Source organism: Periplaneta americana, chromosome 15, assembly GCF_040183065.1.
Source record: "Periplaneta americana isolate PAMFEO1 chromosome 15, P.americana_PAMFEO1_priV1, whole genome shotgun sequence".
Classification (NCBI taxonomy): domain Eukaryota; kingdom Metazoa; phylum Arthropoda; class Insecta; order Blattodea; family Blattidae; genus Periplaneta; species Periplaneta americana.
Window position 1 is genome coordinate 36,024,778 of NC_091131.1, and position 26,532 is coordinate 36,051,309.

The 26,532-nt window shown below is 35.2% G+C and overlaps 1 long non-coding RNA gene across 1 annotated transcript in view; it reads right to left on the minus strand.

Annotated features, from left to right (window-relative positions):
• LOC138715628 (uncharacterized) overlaps positions 1-26,532 on the minus strand; it is a 157,252-nt gene that overhangs the window by 80,831 nt on the left and 49,889 nt on the right. Inside the window, exon 2 of the long non-coding RNA XR_011336518.1 lies at positions 3,417-3,509. This is a non-coding gene — a long non-coding RNA (uncharacterized lncRNA). The remainder of the gene's footprint in view (positions 1-3,416; positions 3,510-26,532) is intronic.

Here is a 26,532-nt window from a genome sequence, read left to right on the forward strand (position 1 = left end):
TACACTGGCCGAAATTTCATGAGAAAATTTCTTCCCCCATGAGGACTCGAACCAGCGCGCATTCCGTAACGCGAGTCCTAGGCGGGATGCCTTAGACCGCGGCGCCACGGCGCAGGACAATCCAAAGGTATAGCCAGGTTAATATTATAAATGTTAGTAAAAATAAAATGATGACCCTGTACTAACGTCTGTTAAGCCTATTTTTAAAACGTTTGTGGTTTTGGTAAACCAAATACTACATGTCTGGCAGAAACTCGATTACGGGCAAGATGAATTCCGAGTTACTGGGGGGGGGGGGTAACTTTGAACATTTGTGAAAAAGAATACTTACAGAGTTTCTCTTTCAATCTGTACCAATTTTGGGCATTTGAAACCTATTAAAAGTGTGTATTTAGCTTCGGAGGGGGTAAGAATAACTACATAATTTACATTTCATGGTGGAAAATTATCTCGAAAGGTATTCACCCATTTTGTAAGAGCGCACTTCGCAACAAGTGGATAGATTCAAGTGGAACACAAGAAGCATCCGATCACTTCCGATCGAAAGAGGATGGAACATATTATCGACCTCGATTCTAATCGATAATGTAGTATTTCTTCCCACGGAAATGACGCAAACTTCAAGCTACAGTGGTAAAAGCAGAAGATGGCAGCACTAGATTGTATGGATCATACAGCGTAAGTTAACTCTGTAGTACAGTAACTTTAAATTCCGTTGGGATTTTAAAGCTCTAAGTTTTATCGGTACGCGTATCTGACTATACCGCCATAAAAGAGTCTGTGATGTGGAACAGAAATCCTATTCTTCTCTTCGATGAGAAAATACGATTGAACGGTTGTTCGGTGGAAATGGATCAGTGGTGGAAAAAGTTGTAGTCATAAGAAAATCTGTATCACTATCGATTTGTTCACAAATCTAACAAACTCAATCTAAAATTCGGTCATATTTTTCTCTTCTGGTACAATATTAGGCCTACGAAATTAGAAATAAAATTCCTCTTAGTCTAAAGTCTTATTATTAATGTAATTTGAACACAAAATTCTAAGCTATTACATTAAATAAAAAGCGGCAACTGTGGTCTAGTGGCTAGAACACTGTACTTACAATCCTGTGGATCCGGGTTCCAACTCAGGTTTGTCTGCCTTAGAGAACTAGGGGAGAGTCGGGTAGTATCGGACATCGGGTAATATCGGACAGTGAGTTTCTTTCATCTACCACACGATGATAGTACCTGATTGACATGGTTACGTTTCTGTGATGTCGCGTAGAGAAACGTAACCATGTCATTCAGGTACTACCATATGGTGGTAGATGCAAGAAACGCACTGTCCGATACTACCCAATGTCCGATACTACCCGACTCTCCCCTATATTCTAACTCCCTTTCTGACTACAATGTTGTAAGCTGCTCGCATCGGTCATTGGCTTCAAATTAGTTGTTTTTAAATAAAATTTACACGAAAACCATTCACGCTATTGAAATTCGCCTAGGGATAAATAATATCTTATCGATATGGACAAAAATTACTAAACTACTAGCAATAGTTACCGAATAAGAGGATATTAAACATTTGGCAAAAAAAAAAAAAAAACTTTTTTTTCTGAGAAAACTATAGACTTTCCACCAATATGATATTAGACTTTTTCTGTTGTGTACAACATGAACTATTCGCTCTGAAAATCTGCAGGATTATTTCACTTCCACCCTGTATATGCTCAATTATTTGGAGTGTCCAGATATAACGAGTGTTACCTATTTGCCCTTATGATGAAACCTGTATGTAGGCCTACTTCCGAAACGTTAGAAGTGTTAATATTCAGGACACGTTGGAATATTCGAAAGTCTATTTCTGATACTAGATAATTATTGCTCTTCTGAAAATTTAAAATCTGAACATGAAGGATTTTCAAATAATGCGTTCAAAAACATAATTTTTAAATAGATTTGTGAATGAGTGAATTATAAATTTAATAAATAATCAAAACTAAGTAGCCTATGTAGTGTGAAATATAAAAAAGGGAACATAAAAAGGCAAATAAATTTTGGAGAGGAAACAATACTGAAACACAGAAAATGAAAGGAAATAAGTTAATTGAAGGCGGATGAAGATAGAGGTGAAGGTGTAGAAAGAGTAGAAGAGAGAAAAAAAGGAGAACGAGGACAAAGAATGGAGATAAAGAGAGAAAAAAATTACAGAGAAATCATGAATTAGTGAGGTTAAGAAAGCGAAGTTGAAGATGAATTGGATGGAGTTACGCAATAGAAGACCAAGCGCCGAAAACCTGTTTGGAGATATTGGCCATTGAAATGAATCTGTTTTTTTTTTTATAAAACATTTTATGCAAGAAGTATTATAACATTCATACTATTACAAAAAAATAGCACAAATAAAACCAAAAAAAAAAAAAAACAACCGATTTTAAATAAGAGACCAGCAGTTGAATTAATAGGCCTATTTCAGAAGAAAATAAATAAATCAATTTTATGCAATAAACGAATTTTTGCTTATAAATAGCAGCAAAATTGAGATACAACATTCTTGAATTTTTCCGCGTTAAATTAGCCTGCCATCAACAGATTTGTGTAGATATCTCTCTCTTTTTTTTTTTTTTTTTTTTTCAAATCGTCGGTTGGTCTATTGTTGCGTAACTCCGTCCAATTTAAGGACGAAAAAGAAATTAGATAGAGAAAGAAATTAAATTAAGGGAAAAGAGAAAAAAGTGAAGTTAAGAATAGAAATCTGAAGACAGAAAATAATGAAATAACAATAATGAGAAATAGAATGAAAAGGAAGTAGTAGAAAAATAAAAGAATATACAAAGTATTAATGATAGAAGATAGAAGGAGTAGAAATAAAATGAAAGAAGAGAAGAAAACAGAAGAAAAAGCGCAGAATAGTAATGAAAGCGAGAGGAAGTGAGAAGAAAAAGAAAATAATAAAGGTAAAGGAAATGCAAGAAGGAAGAGATAGGGAAAGTGAATATGATATGAGGGAAGAGGAACGGCAAATGGAAGGAAGAAATAGAATAGAGACGAAATTAGAAATGAAGAGATACAGAGGAGAGAAAGAGAGAGAGAGAGTGAGGGAAAAAGAAAAGTTGAGGTGTGGAAATAGATTAGAGATAACAGGAAGAGAAGCAGGAATATATCAAAATGAAAAAGATTAGAGATAACAGGAAGAGAAGCAGGATTATATCAAAATGGAAAATAAAAAGAGAAAATAGAAAGAAGGGCGTAAGAGTTGGAAGTAAGGAGAAAATAAAAGAAAGAAATGAAGATTTAAAAACAATAAACAAATGAAATGTGTCCAAGTAAATATAACTGAAGAAATTAGTTATAAAAACTCCGATATGTATGAAGGAAGGGTTATATGACTCGGACTGCATGCAGCAAGACAACAATGACCATGCTTACTAGTTGGCGGTTGGAAGGGGTACCAGCGGGCAGAAGACCGGCGCTGTGTGGAGGCGTCCGCCGGGCGCATCTCCGTCGTGGCGCGCGATGGGGCTGCAAGCAAAGACGAAGTTCTATGTCCATCACACTGTTCAATACAAGGTCCTAAGCCAATGAGTTTTATTTCACCTATTTTTGAATATAACTTGTGTATCTGCTTCAGTACGAATCGAGTCATTTACAATTCTTATTCCTGATTATAAATTACAGATTTTTCTCCAATAGGTTTGTCATCGTGATCACATGTATATCAAATTGGCCATTGCCATGTTATGAAATGGTAACGTAGACTCCACCGTCGAAAACGCATATTTTGATAACGACTGCTAGATGGAAGTACAGTTGCTCCATGCAATTACATAAGGGTCATAACGTGACTTCTTTTGCAGTCTCTAGATGGCAGCATAGTGAAATTGATAAAAGTGGTTGCCTTGAAAGTCCATGATCAATGTTATATGTGGTCAGGGATTATCATCACTAGGGCTCGGAAGTTGATGACCTAAAAATCACAGAAAAATATCCTATAAAATTACCTTAAATTTATGAAAATATGACATTAAAATTAATAAAAGTGACCATGGTTTTAATAGTAAAATACCAATAAAATAATAGTATATTTCATCTGTGGAAAATACATTGTCATCAAACTCAGTCACTAATTGTCGCAAAAAACTTTATCTGCTTTGTTTTGCTTTCGGCATTTTTACGTCTTCACTTGTGTGATATAGTATGCTCACTGCGGGCACTGAGGCTTCAGTATTTGCTCGTAACACACGTGATCAGGAGTCAAGGCTGATGCAACCATAAGGAAAATTCCTGTATGACGCAATTGAATTGCTTGAGTAATGTGTAGTATGTTCTCGAATATAGACTACGACTACACTGTAAAAAAGACCGTTCATGAACAGAAAAAAGACAAAATGCAACAAAAAGTAGATCATTTCCTAAAAAATGACCAGTATAGCCTACAATAAAAGACGGAAAAACGCAAAAAAAAATGCAAAATAAAAGTCGTCTATATGTTGAAGTGAAACGAATTTGTATTGCATTCTGCATTGTCTATGATGTCTCAGAAAAAATCATCACTATAACTTATTTAACAGAATTATTATTAATATTGCACATTTATTTGTAACAGACTGTTAGTTATTCATAAAAATCCGCCCTTTAACCTGCTGTCTCTTTTCTTCATTCTCATTGTTTATTCTTTTTTTTTGGTTATTTAATTTTTATTTAAAATTCCTTGTTTCTTTCCCCTCTTTATTTTTCTTCTTTTTCTTTCTTTCTTTCTTTTTTTCTTTCTTTCTTTCTTTCTTTCTTTCTCTTTTTCTTTCTTTCATTCTCTTTTCCAATCATTCTCTTATTTTTCCGTTATTACTGTTTAATTCCATATAATTCTTTTCTATTTCTTTTACGTAGTTTTGCTCTTTCGTTCTTTCTCTCATCCATCATTTATATCTTTTGTACTTTCTCTCTATTATCCTTCCGCTCTTTTATCCATTCTCTCATTAATCCTCCCCCTCTTCCATTATCCTAAACTTTCATCTTTTCTGTCTTTCATTCTTTTTATCATTTCTTCCTTCCATCCTTTCTCCTTTCTATCATTTCTCTCTTCCTTTGTTTTCCTTTTTATCACTTTTTTCTTCCATCTATCTTGTCTCTCATCATTTCTCTCCTTCATTCTTCCCCTCTTCTATCCTTTGTCTTTCCATCAATCTCTCTTTCTTACATCCTTTCTCCCATTCACCTCTTCTATCTTCTGTCCTTTCTCCCTTCCATACTCTCTTTCGTCCTTTCTATCTATCGTCCTTTCGCGCCTTCACTCTCTCTATTTCAGCTTTTCTCTCCTTCGTCCTCAATGTCTTATATCCTTCCTCACTTTCATTCTTTCTCTCCACCATCATTTCATATATCCTTTCTATCTTTCATCGTATTTCTTTTCCATGTTTTCTCTTTATTAGCCTTTTCTATTGTCACTTTTCTCTCTTTCTATATTCCATTCATACTTTCTCTCTTTTCTTCTGACTTATGCCTCTCTTCATTTTCTGTATCTTTCACTCCCACTTACTTTCATTCTCTCTATTCTGTTTTCGCTTGTTTTCTCTCTTTTTTCGTTTCCATATTTTTTCCTTTTCTTCCTTCATTTCGTGTTTATTTCTATTTATCTTCCTTCTTTCTTATTTTCTTTCATTGTCTTCCTTTCCTTTGTCTTTATTTTTTCTTTCTCTTCTACATTCGTTCCTTTCTGTTTGTTTTTATTTACCTCTCTCTTTTTCCCTCTCTATCTGCCTTTATTTCTTCTGTTATCAATTTCTTCTTTCCTACCCTTTTGTCTCTTTCACTTCAACTTTTCTCTTTGTTTCTTCCCTTGCCTTCTTTTCTCTCTCTTGTTTCAATCCTTCACGTCATTATTATTTTCTTTCTTTATCTTTCTAAAAATTTTTCTCACTCTTTTCTTTTTCCTGTTTATTACCTCTTTTCTATTTGTATTTCTATAGGTTTCTCTCCTCCTAATTATACATTTTCTATTATCTTTTCTTCTTGTTACCAATCTTTCGTTTAGCCTGCAACAATTTCGTCCTCGCCACTTCGGCTACTCAATTACTTTCATAATTTAATGGTTAAATAATAATAATAATAATAATAATAATAATAATAATAATAATAATATTAATGTCAGTTACGAACATGTTGCACTCAGTACAGCAATCAATACAGTAGAAAATTTCTCTGAATAGTTTAATATTCTCCAGCCAGGTGAAGCAAGCTCATACGTGGCAGTCTGGGCTCGACTCGCAGTAATCTCGTTACCAGTGAACAATCTATAAACCGCGGGCGGGTCGTAAAGAATGTCACAAAAACTGCAAGACTCGTTACCTGGCACCAGTTTTATTTCCTGTTGTAAAACATTTTAACACTTAATGCCCGGACGATTAATTTTTAAACGGTGCGGGTAAATTCTTTCACACTCTCTCATACGTTTCGGGGGTGGAGGATAGGGGGTGAGATAAAATACGCCAGGCAGGGGAGGAGCGGGGGTTGGATGAACTGCGTGCACGATTAGCACACGATAGCACACACAGTCCGCAACCATCCAGGTAGAAACGCGAGCTCTCATCTGCAGAAGCGTCTAAATCTCCGAAAATATCCAGTGCAATTACAACACACCTGGCTATTGATTCCCTGTGTCGTCATTAATTGTCTACCGGTATTAACTCACTTCACACTTGAATATTTCTAAGAGAATCTTTAAGAAATACAATTACTACTGATGGGTATTGTGAGAATAAATAGCTAATTAAATGGAATCGGAGTAAAAAGGTTGTAATAGTAATATGCGTTACAAGAGCGGTACGTTGAAGTTTTCATGTTCGAGGAAAAGTTTGAAAAAGTGAAACGTAGTTGAGCTTTTTTAATTTCCGAGAATTGAAAGAAAACATACCGCTCGTGTATCGTACATTGTTTTGTGCGAAGATCGTTTATTACATACCTGAAAGACGAATTTCTAATTAGTTGCAATGAAATCTCCATGTTGGTTTCTGTTCAATGAAGGCAAATTTGCAAAACAAAAATATCTATCTTCAACATTGTTGCATAAAATGTTTTCTGTGTTTACTATACTCCAGCAGGCCGTGATATACGTGTGTCTTTTCTTTTCCCCAGTCTATAAATGCGAACTTAAAAAAAACGGTAAGGTTATGTAATGATTTATTTTTCATTTTAATATTTTAACAATATTATTTATATAACATATTGCAGTAATAACATCGGCAAGTTGATTTGTTGATTTTTTCACGGCTTCCTCAATGTTACTTGCATCACGAATATAGTAACTTTAGTGGAGTTGTAGAGTTTACTTAATTTTTGCAAATATTAAAAAACAATAATTAACAGTGCAATTTAGGTGAAATTGCAGTGGTAAGTTTCCAATTTATAATTATTACTATATTGAACGTCTCTAAAAATAACATGTTAAAAGCCTAAAGCAGTAAAATCAATATGTCACTTAAGCGATAAGAAGAGGGAAATTGTTATGTGTGTTAGGTTGGGAATACTGAATGTGGAATTTTAGACTTTCCGCGGAAACCAAGCAAATACGCACGATCTCGCACAAAATACTATAGACTCATGGAGTTCTAATATTTTGAATTTTAATATAAAGATGTTGAAGAATTAAGTACGTTTTTAAAACAGTGAGATTCTGTACATCCATAGATCTTCCAAATTTTCAATAATGAACTTAAAAATATCGATGAAAGCTTCAGGAATTAAAATAAACATTTAACAATGACACTGAGCAAAACTTTCCTGGAAGGTGAAATTAGAGATGTGCCTTAAATTCTATAGAACCTCAGAACTGCCAACGTTTCAATTATGGAACTAAAAATGTCGAAGGAAACTTCCAAGAAATTTGTCACACTGAGAAAAATCTTAATAAAAACTTAGTTACAGAGATGTTCTTGAAATCCTATAAAACCACAGACCTTCCAACTTTCAATTATGGATGTAAAAAAGTGGAAGAAAAACTTTCGAAAAAATTTGTCACACTGAGAAAAACCTTACTAAAAGCGAGATTAGAGATGTTCCTGAAGTTTTATAGAACAACAGAATTTCCAAATATTCAATTTATGGATGTTAAAATGTCGAAGAAAAACTTCAGGAATTTAAAAAAATTTGTGACGCTGAGAAAAACCTTCCTAAAAGTGAGATTAGAGATGTTCCTGCAATTCTATAGAACAACTTTTCAATTATGAATGTAAAAATGTCGAAGGAAAAACTTCAGGAATTCCAAAAAAATTGTCACGCTGAGAAAAACCTTCCTAAAAAGTGAGATTACAGATCTTTCTCAAATTCTATAGAATCACGGATATTCCAGTTTTTCAATTGTGGACGTAAAAAGTCGAAGAAAATGAAGGGAATTCCAAAACTTATAAGAGCCCCTTGAGAAAAACTTCTTAAAAAAAGATATTAAAGATTTTTATGAAACTTTCAGAACAATAGATCTTCCACCTTTTTTATTTTGGTCGTAAAGTTGTTGAAGAAAGACTTCAGGACTTCCAAAAAATTAATCGAAACAGTGAAAAAAGAATGGTAAAAACTGAAATTGGAAATTTTCTTGAATTTCTATAGAACTATAAATCTACGCATGTAAAAATGTCGCAAAAAAACTTCAAAAATGATAAAAAGAAATAATAAAAAAATAGCAGAACCTTATTGAAATTCAGAGACGCTATTGTCCCAATCGATAATTAACTAGTAATTTTAAATTCAAATCCTTTTGACGTATTTCTCTTCATTAGGTCTGGGGAGTAATTTGGGAATTGACTGACACACAAAAATGGAACCCTTCTTATTCTCCATGTATTTCCCTTGTTCTCCTTGAATTCCTCTTGCTGTCTTTACATTCCTTTGTTCTCTTAGACTTCTCCTTGTTCTCCCAGAATTCTCCTTGTTTTCTTTATATTTCCCTTGCTGTTTTTTAATTCCATTTGTTCCCCTTGCTTTACTCTTGCTCAACTTCTCTTCCAAATTTCTCTTTGTATTTCCCATATTCCCTTTATATTCTCATTGTACACTTATTACACTTGTTCTTTTTTTCTTCCCTCATTCTCCTTGAATTCTCCTGGTACAGCTTCAATTCCCCTTGTTCTTCCTGTATTCCCCTTTTAATCATTGTTCCGCAAGATGCCCAACAAACCTTTCTACGTAAAGGTATGCAGTAGCTATAGTAAGGTTATGAACGTATCGACAGGTAATCAGACCCACACTTATTTCTTGATAAAGATATAATAATACGTACTGAATTTTAAGCAACACGGAGGTTCATTGCCGCCCTCACATTAGCCCGCCATTGGTCCCTATCCTGAGCAAGATTAATCCAGTCTCTATCATCATATCCCACCTCGCTCAAATCCATTTTAATAATATCCTCCCATCTACGTCTCGGCCTCCCTAAAGGTCTTTTTCCCTCCGGCCTCCCAACTAACACTCTATATGCATTTCTGGATTCGCCCATACGTGCTACATGTCCTGCCTATCTCAAACGTCTGGATTTAATGTTCCTAATTGTCAGGTGAAGAATACAATGCGTGCAGTTCTGCGTTGTGTCACTTTCTCCATTCTCCGGTAACTTCATCCCTCTTAGCCCCAAATATTTTCCTAAGCACCTTATTCTCAAACACCCTTAACCTATATTCCTCTCTCAAAGTGAGAGTCCAAGTTTCACAACCATAAAGCACAACCGGTAATATAACTGTTTTATAAATTCTAACTTTCAGATTTTTTGACAACAGACTAGAAGGTAAAAGCTTCTCAACCGAATAATAACAGGCATTTCCCATATTTAGTCTGTGTTTAATTTCCTCCCGAGCATCATTTATATTTTTTACTGTTGCTCCCAGGTATTTGAATTTTTCCACCTCTTCAAAAGTTAAATTTCCAATTTTTATATTTCCATTTCCTACAATATTCTGGTCACGAGACATAATCATATACTTTGTCTTTTCGGAATTTACTTCCAAACCTATCTCTGTTAAAGATATGCAGAGTAATTAATTGATTAAATGTATTTATTGATTTACTTATTATTTGCTTATTTAATTTATTTATTTATTTATTTATTTATTTATTTATTTATTTATTTATTTATTTATTTATTTGTGTATTTGTTTCTTTCTTTCTTTCCATGTTTTTTTTCTTTTTTGTTCGTTTGATTATTTATTTATTTATTTAAATTTAATGCCTAAGTTGAATTAGAAAGTTAAATTTTATTATGAACTTGAATTTTCATCCATTGTTAAGCGATGCTCTCGACTTCGTCTGTAATTGTCTGTAGTTCATATTGTAGTGGTGTTGCTTTTTTATTTTATTTATTCTGAAGGTTAATAACAATAACTAAAACCACTAAAGAAGGAAATCGTAACAGAAAAATGCCTGAAACTGCATAGGCCCTACGTATACCTAACCATGCCTACTTGAAATGTTGAAATTTGACAAAAATTATTATTTTAAATATCAATTAAACTATTGTATCTTTTGTGTTGTGTAAAACTTAAAAGACGAAGTGAAAAAACGATGTTGAATCGCTTTTCTTAATTTAATTTAGCATATCTAAGAAATTGAAATGTTTATTGAATACTTTTCATCATCTCTATTTCAATTAATCCACTTATATCTGCCTTAAACAATTAACTTTCTTTTTTCACATTATATTGTACATGTTTATTGTATTCAGGACCCTTGTGATCACTCATATTCTTTGAGCTGATGTCTATAATTTAGAAATATATATAAGAATAAAAAATACATGCTTTAAATTAGAGCTTGCCTGAGAATTATACTCGTTTTCGATAAAAACCATAGGCCTACATAGTATTTAAAAGACTTATAATGTTATTTTTCTCTGCATATTCAGAGATTAAAATGTCCTCGCACGAAATAAAAAAAAAAAACATATTTTCTTTACTTAAGAGTTAGGCTTATCGAATTTGTCATTTTCTTTCCATTACATTTGGATTTTAAAATTTCTGTCCCCAGAGTAGGCTGTTTTTTTACTTTTTTTAATTCAGTTTCTTGTGTATCCTACCACGTGTTAGAATTTCCACTAACGGAGGGAAATTATATTCTAATTGGCAACACTGGCAATGATCGACCACTCTTATTGAAGGCTCGACCCCCTTCTGCGTCCCACGCCGGGGCCTTATGACAGTCTAGCACGCTGGGATGCACATTATCCTCGGTGTAGGAATTTGATCCGTTAATCAATGAATCGAGAGTTAATTAATGCGAGAGAGGAATGCGTTCGTAGGAAGGTTTTGCTTCTGATGCCGTAGAATTTCTACTTTCCAGATTCTACTAATGATTATGCCGCCATTACTACATAATGATACTAATTAATACTGGCTTTAATATCTAATCTTAGTGCGAATTTCCTAAAATTATTTGCCTAATTATCGTTCCTGCAATTTTGATATTTTATATCTTCGAAAATTTCACACTTACACGGGTAGTACTGAAACGCGTGTACTCTCCCTGGCTTACAGCTTGGTTTCGTGAAGTGGCAGAAGAATATATCGACTCAATGTAGCCAAATCGCCAGAAAACATTATGAGAAGCCACTAAAATATGTACCTGATTAATTAAAAATATATTTGTGGAAATCAGTGTTAAAAATTAAAGTATATAAAAATTAATTGTAATGGATTTCATACACAATAAGCCTACTTCAAATTTATGTTAATTATGGGAACGATTATTCGTCTCATTCTTACGAATTTTTTAAGATAAAAGAAGAGAGAAATTTCTACAGAATAAAAAACTACACTCTATAGTCCTGTGGCCACTTTTGTAACATCTGCAGTTGAAAAAAACACTCAATAGAGTGCTACTACTCTCCACTAAAACAGTTTATGCAATTGCGTGTTTAAAAAAGTCATTGGAATTACTGTTAAAAAATAGCGATATAATTATTATTAATTTTTAAGTTGACTTCATGCAAAAAAAAAAAAAAAAAAAAAAGAAATGGAAAGACGTTATCGATAAACTATTTATTGTTACATAACTGTGTTACGTGCCGCTGGTGACCGTTATTTTAAAGAATTAGTGGTGGTGTCGCTAACAAATGTGTACTCTAGAGTCATGGTCATCTACTTCAGAATTCTTCTTAAAAATGTTATTCTTGACTGTCAGCTCATAGGAAGTTTCCTAGTTCTACGAAATTGTTAAGATTGTCTCATCCTGCTGTTTAAATGTTAGTCTACAAAGCATGTAGGCCTATGTTTTGTGACGTAATATGCATATCTTTACTCCTCTTAAGTATCTGATCCTGATATTGGAATTTTAAATTTTATTTTAGAAACAACAGAGTTATTATTTTTTTTTTTTACTTATGCGGACTATAATTTGTTTAAAACTCTGATATTAGATTTTTAATTTTAGTTTACAAACAACAAAGATATTTTTGTAAACTATGTAACATTTTGTTTAATACTTAAGTCTGTGTTATTTTAACAAAACTGAACTGTCCCCGAATACGACTTTTGCTGTTATTTAGTTCTGTTATGATGTACAATATTGTGACGGTAGAATGGCTGGTTTGGTGGATGGATGGATGGATGTGAGTATACAGAGACGATGTTTGAGCGTACGGATGTATGTGTGGCTGGATATGTGAAGGTTGCATGACTGTAGAGATGGATCGATATTTGAGTGTAAAGATGTATAAATGGATAGATGACTAGGTGGATGAATGGATATGTGGTATGCTATTTAGATGGACGGATATTAGAGTGTAAGAATGGATAAATGGATAGGTGGGTGGGTGGGTGAATTGATATGTGAGTGTACAGATTGACGGATATTTGAGTGTAAGGATGGATAAATTGATAGGTGGGTGGGTGGGTGGGTGAATTGATATGTGAGTGTACAGATTGATGGATATTTGAGTGTAAGGATGGATAAATGGATAGGTGGGTGGGTAGGGTGAATTGATATGTGAGTGTACAGATTGACGGATATTTGAGTGTAAGAATGGATAAATGGATAGGTAGGTGGGTGGATGAATGGATATGTGAGTGTATAGATGGATAGATATTTCACTGTAAGGATAGATAAATGGATAGGTGGGTGGGTAGATGAATGGATATGTGAGTGTATAGATTGATGGATATTTGAGTGTAAGGCTGGATAAAGGATAGATAGGTGGGTGGATGAATGGATATGTGAGTGTATAGATTGACAGATATATCACTGTAAGGATGGATAAATGGATAGTTGGGTGAGCACATGAATGAATATGTGAGTGTATAGATTGACAGATACTGTATTTGAGTGTAAGGATCGATAAAGGATAGATAGGTGAGTGGATGAATGGATATGTGAGTGTATAGATGGACAGATATTTCACTGTAAGGATAGATAAATGGATAGGTGGGTGGGTGGGGTGAATTGATATGTGAGTGTACAGATTGACGGATATTTGAGTGTAAGGATGGATAAATGGATAGGTAGGCGGGTGAATAAATGGATATGTGAGTGCATAGATAGAGAGTTATTTTACTGTAAGGATAGATAAATGGATAGGTGGGTGGGTAGATGAATGGATATGTGTGTATAGATTGATGGATATTTGAGCGTAAGGATGGATAAATGGATAGATAAGTGGGTGGATGAATGGATATGTGAGTGTATAGATTGACAGGTATATCAGTGTAACGATGGATAAATGGATAGGTGGGTGAGTAGATGAATGGATATGTGAGTGTATAGATGGACAGATATTTCACTGTAAGGATAGATAAATGGATAGGTGAGTGGTTAGATGAATGGATATGTGAGTGTATAAATTGATTGATATTTGAGTGTAAGGATGGATAAATGGATAGATAGGTGGGTGGATGAATGGATATGTGAGTGTATAGATTAACAGATACTGTACTTGAGTGTAAGGATGGATAAATGGATAGGTAGGGGGTGCATGAATGGATATGTGAGTATGTAGATGGACAGATATTTAAGTGTAAGGATAAATAAATGGATAGATATGTGGGTGGGTGGATGTATGGATGGTTGCGTGATTGTATAGATGAATGGATATTTGAGTGTAAGAATGGCTAACTGGATAGGTGGGTGGGTGGGTGGATGAATGGATGGATATGTGAGCGTATAGATTGACGGATATTTGAGTGTAAGGATGGGTAAATGGACAGGGTGGATGAATGGATGGTTATGTGAGTGTGTAAATGGGCGGATGCTTGAGTGTACGAATGGATATGTGAGTATATAGGTAAATGGATATTTGAGTGTAAGAATGGCTAACTGGATAGGTGGGTGAGGGATGAGTGGATGGATATGTGAGTGTATAGATTGACGGATATTTGAGTGTAAGGATGGGTAAATGACCAGGTAGGTGAGTGGATATATGGATGGCTATGTGAGTGTAGGCATATAGATGGGTGGATGCTTGAGTGTACGAATGGATATGTGAGTGTGTAGACAAATGAATATTTTGAGTGTAAGAATGGCTAACTGGATAGGTGGATGAGTGGATGGATATGTGAGTGTAGCCTATATATTGACGGATATTTGAGTGTAAGGATAGGTGGGTGAGTGGATGTATGGATGGCTATGTGAGTGTAGGCCTATAGATGGGCGGATGCTTGAGTGTACGAATGGATACATTATGTGAGTGTATAAATGGACAAATGTTTGATTGTGTGAATGGGTGAATAGTTTAATGAAAGAACAACGAACGGATATATGGACGATTGGCTAAACGAATATATGAGTGTAAGACTGAATGGATGGAATTGTGAATGGTTGGTTGGATTCATGGATGGATGGGAAACCGTATAGATGGAAAGGCGGGGAAACACGGGGAAAGAAGAACTTCTCACAAGTGTAGAAGAAAATCCAGTTATTTCAGTTGGTGTTACGTGCAGGAACATGAAACAGAATGTGTGTAGGTTCGTTTAATCGTGTTTGAGCTGAAACAGGCAATGAAGCTGGGCTACAACAGACTGCCTTGCGCATGCGCGAGAAGCAGATAAATTATAAAGTGCATAAGAAATCTCTCGCAGCGTTAGTTGGATGGTAACAAAGTTTCACTCCAATTAATAAAGTAACAACTAAGCAAGGAAGCAAGTCCTACCCGGAGGAAGAAGTGACTAACCATCCCTGATCCTTGAAGGTGCAGTCCGTGTTCAAATGGAGGAAGTGCAATTCTTTTCCCCAAGAGAATAAATTAGTCGTGTAATTCTGAACTGAAACTTTTTTCTTAAAATGTTTTCGAATTAAATTAGTAGGAAATTTTGTTACCTGTGAACAAAATAAACATTACAGTATGGACTGTGTTGTTAATATTCTAGCTGGGCGGTCTATAATATCTAGAGAAGTACTCTTTTATACGGAACGGGCTTCTAGAATATCATTGCAAGAGAATATTTATTTATTTATTTACTTATTTATTTGATGTTTGTTCGTTTATTTATTTATTTATTTATTTATTTATTTATTTATTTCTACTGGCAGAGTTAAGGCCATAAGACCTTCTCTTCCACTCAACTAGTATTTTAAGAACAATATCAGATATAAAAATAGCAGAAATACAGGAAAAATATACAATGAATAATAATAATAATAATAATAATAATAAGAAGAAGAAGAAGAAGAAGAAGAAGAGAAAGAAGAACAAAATCAAAACAAGTTCAGTTACATGTAATTCTAATAATAAAACAATTACAGTAATGTGAATCAAAGTAATTGTTAAAATAATAAAGAGAATTTATATAGGCTAGACCTACAGTATTAGAAATAAAAATCATATATTATAAATATAGGAAATGCGTGTTATTATTCGGTTGAGAAGCTCTTATCATCCAGTCTGCTGTCCAAAAATCTGAAAGTTAGAATTTATAAAACAGTTATATTACCGGTTCTTCTGCATGGTTGTGAAACTTGGACTCTCACCCTGAGAGAGGAACATAGGTTAAGGGTGTTTGAGAATAATGTGCTTAGGAAAATATTTGGGGCTAAGCGAGATGAAGTTACAGGAGAATGGAGAAAGTTACACAACACAGAACTGCACGCATTGTATTCTTCACCTGACATAATTAGGAACATTAAATCCAGACGTTTGAGATGGGCAGGGCATGTAGCACGCATGGGCGAATCCAGAAATGCATATAGAGTGTTAGTTGGGAGACCGGAGGGAAAAAGACCTTTAGGGAGGCCGAGACGTAGATGGGAGGATAATATTAAAATGGATTTGAGGGAGGTGGGGTATGATGATAGAGACTGGATTAATCTTGCACAGGATAGGGACCGCTGGCGGGCTTATGTGAGGGCGGCAATGAACCTTCGGGTTCCTTAAAAGCCATTTGTAAGTAATATTATAAAAAATACATTTTAGGAAAGCTCACAGTCTAAGCAGTCTATGTGAGGGTAATGGAACGGAGAAAAATTCTCTCCGGCGCCGGGATTTGAACCCGGGTTTTCAGCTCTACGTGCTGATGCTTTATCCACTAAGCCACACCGGATACCACCCCGGCGTCGGACAGAATCGTCTCAGATTAAGCTCCAACTCTTGGGTTCCCTCTAGTAGCCGCCCTCTGCACTACGTCATAGATGTCTATGAACGTAGGACCGAAGTCCACACATGTGCTGAGGTGCACTCGTTATGAGTGACTAGTTGGCCGGGATCCGACGGAATAAGCGCCGTCTTAAATCACGAAGTGATTTACGCATATCATATATATTATTTTAATGTACCGAAGTACATATGATATTTCCATGCAGATATTCTGCGTCATCATACGATGTGAGGGTAATGGAACGGAGAAAAATTCTCTCCGGCGCCGGGATTTGAACCCGGGTTTTCAGCTCTACGTGCTGATGCTTTATCCACTAAGCCACACCGGATACCACCCCGGCGTCGGACAGAATCGTCTCAGATTAAGCTCCAACTCTTGGGTTCCCTCTAGTAGCCGCCCTCTGCACTACGTCATAGATGTCTATGAACGTAGGACCGAAGTCCACACATGTGCTGAGGTGCACTCGTTATGAGTGACTAGGGGGAACCCAAGAGTTGGAGCTTAATCTGAGACGATTCTGTCCGACGCCGGGGTGGTATCCGGTGTGGCTTAGTGGATAAAGCATCAGCACGTAGAGCTGAAAACCCGGGTTCAAATCCCGGCGCCGGAGAGAATTTTTCTCCGTTCCATTACCCTCACATCGTATGATGACGCAGAATATCTGCATGGAAATATCATATGTACTTCGGTACATTAAAATAATATATACTAAGCAGTCTAGCTGACAACCAGGTTTTCAAATTAGTAAATGTCTGACAGTCCCTTAACGTACGAGGTAGGGAGTTCCAATGACTAGAAATTGAAACGGTGAATGATGAAGAGTATCGGGAAGTGCTATAATGAGGTATACTCAATGTGCCGGTGATCTGAGATCGAGTATTTAGGTTATGGTTGGAGCATAAATATTCAAGACGAGACGACAGATAACTTGATTAAGAAGAATCTACAAATGTTTTATTCTTTTTAAAATAGAACCTAGATAACCAGATTTCAAGTTCATACTTGAAGGATTGAGTAAAAATTGGTACAAATGACAAAATGAAGATAGGCTGCATAGTTTTCTATCATACATGTGAATTACAGTATAGGCCTATGTGGTAAAAATATGATGCAAGTGATAGGCATATGTGAATATTTACAACTGCGATAAATTATAAAAAAAGATTTCCTTAGTAATATAGCTACGCATACCGTACATGAACTTCAGATGTATATTTTTCAGGTAGGCTATGGTATTTGAAAATGTAACTTGTACCAGATTCTTTTTTTTTCTAAGCCTTTCTATTGATTATTGCTAAATTTATTTTATGCTAGCAGACTTTAAGGAGATAGAAGATGATAATGACGTCATAAATATACGTTAGAGTAATATTAAAATGAAGCCTATTATTATTATTATTATTATTATTATTATTATTATTATTATTATTATTATTATTATTATTAGTACTTACAAATGGCTTTTAGAGAACCCGGAGTTTCATTGCCGCCCTCACATAAGTCCGCTATCGGTTCCTATCCTGAGCAAGATTAATCCAGTCCCTAGCATCACATTCCACCTCCCTCAAGTCCATTTTAATATAATCCTCCCATTTATGTCTTGGCCACCCAAGGGTCTTTTTCCCTAATGGCCTTCCAACTAACACTCTATATGCATTTCTGGATTCGCCCTTACGTCCTACATGCCCTGTCCATCTCAAACGTCTGGATTTAATGTTCCTAATTATGTCAGGTGAAGAATACAATGCGTGCAGTTCTGCGTCGTGTAATTTTATTCTCCTGTAACTTCATCCCTCTTAGCCCCTATATATTTTCCTAAGTACCCTTAATCTCTGTTCCTCTCTCAAAGTGAGAGTGAAAGTTTCACAACCATACAGATTAACCGGTAATATAACTGTTTTATAAATTCTAACTTTCAGATTTTTTGACAGGAGACTAGATAACGAAAGCTTCTCAACCGAATATCAACAGGCATTTCCCATATTTATTCTGCGTTTAATTTCTTCTCGAGTGTCATTTATATTTGTTACTGTTGCTCCAAGATATTTGAATTTTTCCACTTTTTCAAAGTATAAATTTGCAATTAGTATATTTACATTTCGTACTATGTTCTTGTCACGAGACATAATCATGTACTTTGTTTTTTTCGGGATTTACTTCCAAACCTATCGCTTTACTTGCTTCAAGTAAAATTTTCCGTGTTTTCCCTAATCGTCCGTGGATTTTCTCCTAATATATTCATGTCATCGGCATAAACAAGCAGCTGATGTTACACTGAAATATAAATAAGTTTGGTCAAATGACGTATTTTATTAATACACTGTAAAATAATATCCGCCAGTGACTGTGTTTCAATTTTGCAGCGGAAATTTATAGCTGATGCAGAGTATAATAGATAATTTGTTGATGACCTAGAGCGAGCGACGAGATGTGGACAAGAACGGGACTCTTAAGTTCCACAGATATGTAAGCAGCCTGAATAAGAATAGATAGACGCTAGGGAACGAACGCCTAGCTAAAGCGTAGAGAAATAATTAATTCATGAATGCAATTTTTGGAATTGTAAAGGGAAGGACTCTTTTGTAACGCAATTTTTTTCTCGTGAAACTTATGTACGCGGCCTTAAGGCTAGTTCACAATAAACCGGGAACGGAAACGGCAACGAGAACGAGAACAATTAACTATTGTGAACGCTCACATTTAAATACATTTATTTTAACATTATTTCCGTTCTCGTTCTCGTTTCCGTTCCCGGTTTATTGTGAACCAGTCTTTACATTCTCACTCAGCATTCTTCTAACGACGGGTGACGTTTTCTCTCTATTTTTTTTTCATCATAATATAATCATCAGCCATGGTATTGAAATTTACTATAGTTTCATATTTGAATCAAGTAGCCTATATTCACGTCAGTAATAGGCTGATTGAAGTGATGTTAGTTTAAAAAAGATAGAAGTTCTAAGGTATATCAGGGATACACCGTCACGTAGAGTACGTCACCCAGTTTCGGGAATGTAATTGCAGTTGTAGGACCTATTGGTTTCAATGTTCTACTTTGTTTCAGTTTACAAATGGAATGCGTATGTCTATAATAAGAGAAGTAATTAATAAAGGGCATGCAATAGCCTATATTTTCTCTTCACACGAAGCGACATTATGCCTGACCTCTGCAAAAGTGGTATGTGGGAGAGCTAGGACCGATGACCGCTTTAGGGAGAGGCATTGGTTGACCGAAGCTACTAATCACTTGCAGGGAGGGAATCTTGTATCTGAACTCTACTACGAGCATTTTACCCCTTAGCGGCGTCGAGCTGATGCTGCCCGCAATACACTCCGACACAGACTCCGCCTCCATATACAGTACTCTAAGTCACTCCACACAATCCTGGAACGGACCATAGAAGTTTCAGCGCTCTGGAACAAGTGTACGCTGCATTCCTCCTGTTCCTCTACTCTACATCATAGGCCAGGAGGCCGCACTAAATTGGCGAAAATGGGACCTCATCATCAAAAAGTTTGAGAAGCACTGATATAGACAACATAGCGAAGAACAAATGTATTGTGGAACAATTCCTCAAGAGAACGATCGGTATCTCCATTTTGTCGTTAGGCCTAACTTATTATTTTATATGAAATTAAGAGAAATACTCTTGAAAACAAAAAATAACAGGCCTACAACAATTCTTAGGTCATTGGCATATAGGGGTTAGTGAGCGTTATTTATGTTCCTGTTACAATCGGATGTGAGTTAGAATACCGCTTGGGCTGATTATCTGATTGGAGCATTTTCTCAGGTTTAACCAACTGTCCACCGCTGTGGAGTAACGGTTAGCATACCTGACCGTGAAACGAGCGGACCAGTGTTCAAATCCTGTTTGGGACAAGTTACCTGCTTGAGATTTTTCCGGGGGTTTTCCTCAACCCATTACGAACAAATGCTGGGTAACTTTCGGCGCTGGACCATGGACTCATTTCGCTGGCATTATCACCTTCATTTCACTCACACGCTAGATAACCTAACAGTTGATAAAGCGTCGTAAAATAACAAATTAAAAAAATTATAGCTTTGGTTTTATTACATTGCCTATTACACTTTTACTACGTCATACACTTATGAGTCGGCTTGGGTAGCGTAGTCGGTATAGCGCTGGCCTTCTGTGCTCGAGGTTGCGGGTTCGATCCCGGCCCAGGTCGATGGGATTTAAGCGTAACCTGTGAGACAAAATTCCTGCACACTGGCAACGCTGATATAACCTCTGCAGTTGTGAGCGTCGTAAGATAAACCATATTATTTTTTACTATTTATGACCAATAAAACGGTACGAAAGGACGTCTCGAACCAATCATGGCTGTTTATTGCTACAATTTTATCACTTCCCTAGCATTTGTTTTTATCACTTTCTTAGCACTTGTTTCTTTTATCACTTCCCTAGCGTTTGTTTCTTTGTTTGCCAACGTTTCAAACTGCAAATTCTTTACGATACTACAAAAAAAAAAACATGCTTTGCGATCGTCAATTGTTTTCCGCATAGATAATCAACTGAAAATGTCGGCTCCGTTCAAACGTTTTGGTGAAGCTAACATTAGTGAAATAGAATTTTAGTAAGTCAGTCAATATTTAAATAAATTAGAGTGCTTTATTTCTTCTAATCTTTATATACTTTCTTCTAATCGTGTAATAGTCAATTAAATCCCCTTCGAGTTTTGATTTTCTCTAGATAGGTCAAAACCTCTAGTGAGAGTACTGTTGACTATTACACTTTTACTACGTCATACTACTTTTGACCAATAAAACGGTACGGAAGAACGTCTTTCAACCGATCATTGCTGCTTACGGCACAATTTTATCGCTTCCCTAGCATATGTTTAATTTTATCGCTTCCCTAGCATTTGTTTGTTTTTATCACTATCCTAACATTTGTTTCTTTGTTTGCCAACATTTCAAACTGCAATTTTTTTACGTTAGCCTACTATAAAATATGCTTTGCGATCGTAATTTCTTTCCCGCATTGATAGTCGACTGAAAATGGCGGCTCCGTTCAAACGTTTTGGTGAAGGGAACATTAGTGAAATAGAATTTTAGTAAGTCAATTAATATTTATTTTATTCTATTAGAGTACTTTATTTCTTCTAATCCTCATATGCTTTCTCCTGTTTTTATGTCCATCCTACCATTTGTTTCTGTTTGCTAACATTTCAAAACGCAAATTTTTCACGGTACTATAAAACATGCTTTGCGATCGTCAGTTGTTAGAGCATAGACAGTCAAATGAAAATGGCGGCTCCGTTGAAATTTTTTGGTGAAGCTAACATTAGTGAAATAGAATTTCAGTAAGTCAATTAATATTTTATTGTATTAGAGTACTCTATTTCTTCTAATCTTTATATACTTTCTTCTAATCGTGTAATAGTCAATTAAATACCACTCGAATTTTGATTTTCTCTAGATAAATCAAAACCTCTAGTGAGATTACTCTTGATAAAATGAAACTCAATGCTAGAAAATATATTTAAAATCCTTCACCATGGCCTACATTATAGAGTTTTTCTGTTAAATTCAATTCTTTATGTTTAATCACCACATTCATCAATCTTTGGTAAGCAGAGATAGTCTATTTCGGGATAGTTATTGAATGTTCGTGGATTTGCGACACTGTTGCACTGGGGGATTACAGTAGTGGATGGAAGGGGCGAGTGGCGCGGGTTGTATAACCAGAAACTTTCTCCAAACTTAACCTGCCGGTATGGAAGTTTAAGTATAAGGTTTATTAATGAATGGGACGTGATAGTAAATATTTTAAGATCATATTTCATAACTCCCACCCCGGCCCGGCCCGGCTCTTCGTCTTCGCTTGCGCTTTAATTTGCGTGTAGCACAGCGATCTCGAGATCATATTAAATTTTATAAAGTTCCGATACTTGTAACAGGAGTATAAAAGTTCGCTGATGGCGGAGAAGCAACTTTGAAACGCGTTTAACTTCATGAAGCACGAATTCCAGTACAGCCCTCAACTCTTATCATCTGAGCTTCGAATATCCTGTAGTAATGTCACGAGAGACTAAAATTTTAGCATTTTGGGGAAAATCACAAATACGTTCTAAGATTATTTTAGAAGGAAAACCGTTAGAACAAGTTGAAAATTTTAGCTATCTGGGTTGTGACATAAATACAAGAAATAGATCTGAAGATGATGTTAACAAAAAAAAAATATCAAAATTTCAAATGATGTGCGGCACCATCCATCGGACATCAAAGAATAAAACTAGAAAAGATACCAGAATTAAATTTTATAAAACAATGGCTACTCCTCTTCTTCTTTATGGATCAGAAACTTGGGTAAACACAAAAAGAATTCAAAATAAAATACAAAGTGCTGAAATGACATTTTTAAGGAGAACAAAAGGATGTACAAGATCTGATCGCTTTCGAAATGAAGATCTTAGAGAGGAACTACATATCTTTAGCATGAATGGAAGAATAAAGGAACATAGAGATAGATGGTTCCAACATATAAATAGAATGGAGGACACCAGACTACCAAAACTCTTATTAAATTACAAAGCGACTGGAAGAAGAGACGTAGGACGACCTAAGGGACGATGGAGGGATAAACTGTGAAGCCGGAACAGGCAATATTGCCTACTCCGTGTAGTGAAGATGATCATGATGATGATGATGATGAATGTCACGAGAGGTCTGAGATTTATTAGGATTATTTCGTGAATAAAATATAAATAATATGTCCCTAAAATTCGCTGACAAAATGTTAATAATTGTATATATTTACGAATACTTAACCTCTTCAGACATTTTGAAGTTGAGATAGATTGAATATAGATTACTGCAAGAAAGAAATTGGATGTTATTCAGTAATGCCAATTGCGAAAGCGAAATGCAGGTTTTACAATGTTAATTACATGTACTGCACTTTTCTCTTATTAACTTATAAAGTTTTCATTACCTGCTGAAATCATAATTTAATTTAAATATTTTGTAATATAATTGAATCGGTTATTGATGAAAGGAACCAAGTCCACTTTTTAAAGTTTTGAGATAATCGAAAAAAGACTGTTTTGTGAGTAATCTATCGAAAATTAAATCAAAATATATTGTGCACATAAAATATAGGTATACACAATTAGTTTAGACTCTTAAAAATATTCGCATAGTCATTAGAACCTTTCTAATCTAGAAAACACGTCATTGGACTTAGTTCCTTTCAACATTGAAATGCTCTATTTATAAAAATGTAAACACATGTTGGCCTATAAAACAAATTGGGAATTTATTAATTCACTTGTAATGCAAGTCTTAAGAAAAAATCAACTATGAAACATGTTACTTGCATGGTGAAGTATAAAAAAACATTATTTTCACAAAATACAAAGAATGTTTACAGTAGTCATACACCTTTGTAATGAGAATAACTCAGAAAACAAAAGAAAGTTTTTAAAATATCCATATTATTTGATTGAATTAACCAATATATTATTATTCTTGGGTAAACACAGAACAACAGTAAAAATAATTACTGTTTTCAATAAAGTAGGTTTTCTTTTCGTTCCGTTGGCCATTGCAATATTTTATCATAGAAATCTTTGCTCTCTCCTGATGTAGTAACATAACGATAAACTATCCTCACATCTCCTAGTTTGCTTGTTTTGATTGGAACTCGTCCTTCAGGATAGGTTCTCTGCAATAGACTAATAAGATCACAATTTCTCGTGTATTCCTCTTCCATTATCAAGTACAGAATAATCAAATCTGAACATATATTGCGACAAACAACTAGTAACCAACAATTGGTCTCTGCAGACTCATAAAACCCGCGAAATATTGAGGCAGAATATACTGTTAGCACAGGGCCGCCAACCTGGAATCTTCGTAGTTCCGTGTTGAAAAGCACTATCTACAGGAGTTAGTTCCTTTCAACACCGAATGACAAGATTGACCACCTCAAATAAAGCACAAGGAATATGAGTAGTTAGTTCCTTCCAACACTAACAGAAGCAGCTTGCTTTCTACATTACAAATCGATAAGAAAATGAAATTGACAAAAATGTGGACTTAGTTCCTTTCAACAACGAACGATTCAATTACAAATAACCTGATTAATAGGAGTACATTAATTAAATGAATTGTTGAAAACGCAGTTATCAAATCTGAATGAAGGAGTGTATTTTTTTTTTTCAAATAGCCTACAATGGACATGGAATTAGAAGATCAAGATGTGGAAGTAGAATTTCACACTTTATTTAGTACTTCGTCGTTACATTACACACTACACCGAGAACTAAGAACTATGTAATATTGTGTGGAAACAACTAAGTATATAGCAATGCTTATGTATTCACACTATAGCGAGACATATGTTGCTAAACAAAGAAGCCATCCCTGTATAGATAATTAAAACACGTATTTTATTACGCCATACCGAAGGCAGTTAGATCAAAAACCTTCTATATAATATACAAGGACCCACATCTGTGGAGTAACGGTCAGCGCGTTTGGCCGCGAAACCAGGTGGCTCGGTTTCGATTCCCGGTCGGGGCAAGTTACCTGGTTGAGGTTTTTTCCGGGGTTTTCCCTCAACCCAATATGAGTAAATTCTAGGTAACTTTCGGTGCTGGACCCCGGACTCATTTCACCGCCATTATCACCTTCATCTCATTCAGACGCTAAATAACCGAAGATGTTGATAAAGCGTCGTAAAATAACCTACTAAAAAATATATATATATATATATATATACAAGGTCTTTGGGTTTGATGTGCGTTGATGTTACATAAATTTGAACATCTGACTTTCTATTAATTGTTTAATTTTATTCACGTAATACAGATTTTGTAGGTTACGATTAGGTTAGTTACTTGTGTGTGCGGGACCATTTGTCAGCTGTGCCTTATTTCGACCGTTACTCCGTGCTACAAGAAAGCATTTTCCATAGATCGACAAACGCATTCTCGCTGTAGTGTGCAATGGGACTAAAGCTGCATCTACACAGTTCAATTTTTCATGCGCGTATGCATGCAGTCTCGGAAGAATATTGAAATGATCAAGTTTAAAACGTACGTTCAATTAAGATGCATGAAGATTTTGTGTCTACATAGTGCGCCGTTTTGAACATCGTCTTCACTGCGTAAATATATTAATTAATATTAAATATCAATCTTGCATTCATTGTTTGAATGCGTAGAGTTGAAAGAACAGTTTAACCGTGCTCATGAATTTACGGGGAAACAGTTGGCGACACCGACTAAACAAAAGAACGACCATGCGATAAATTGATAGCGATAAATCTAGCTGCAAAAATTATCGCGATGCTTGACTATGATTGGTTGGAATCCAAAATTTCATTACACTTCATTGATCCAAAATGGAAGGACGTCATATAAACGAAATAGTTAAAATTTAAAAAAATACTGACAGAAAGAGAATTTTCAGGTTTGGTAAATCAACAAGTTCTGCAATTTATTCTGTGTTTAATAAACTTTTGTTATCTCTTGCTGCAGACAAGCGTCCTGTTGGGATATTTTCTGACCTTATTGGGCGTTGGGCTTTGTTAATCATAGTATATTGCTTTCCAGACTTGAAGAGGATGGTATTCATGGTGTACTTTTAAGATGGTTTTCATCATACCTGAGAGAAAGAGAGATATCAATAAGTTGAAATTGTAGAAAGAACTGATAGATGTTATGAAGGCCTACAAATCAAACTGTACTGACACTGATGTGGTCAAGAAGTAAGTAGGAATAACGTCAGTGGAAGAATTGATGACGGACAAGAAAAGACTAGTGGAAGAATTGCAACAATAAATTAAAATAAGTAACGACCTAAATGACTTGTACGAGAGGCGTTGTAAAACGGATAGACGGCACTGTATACTAATAATGTGAAATGCCACCTCACCAAAAGGTATATTGCTTAAAGACAAATATATTCATTCATTCATTCATTCATTCATTCATAATCTTTTTTTACATACAAC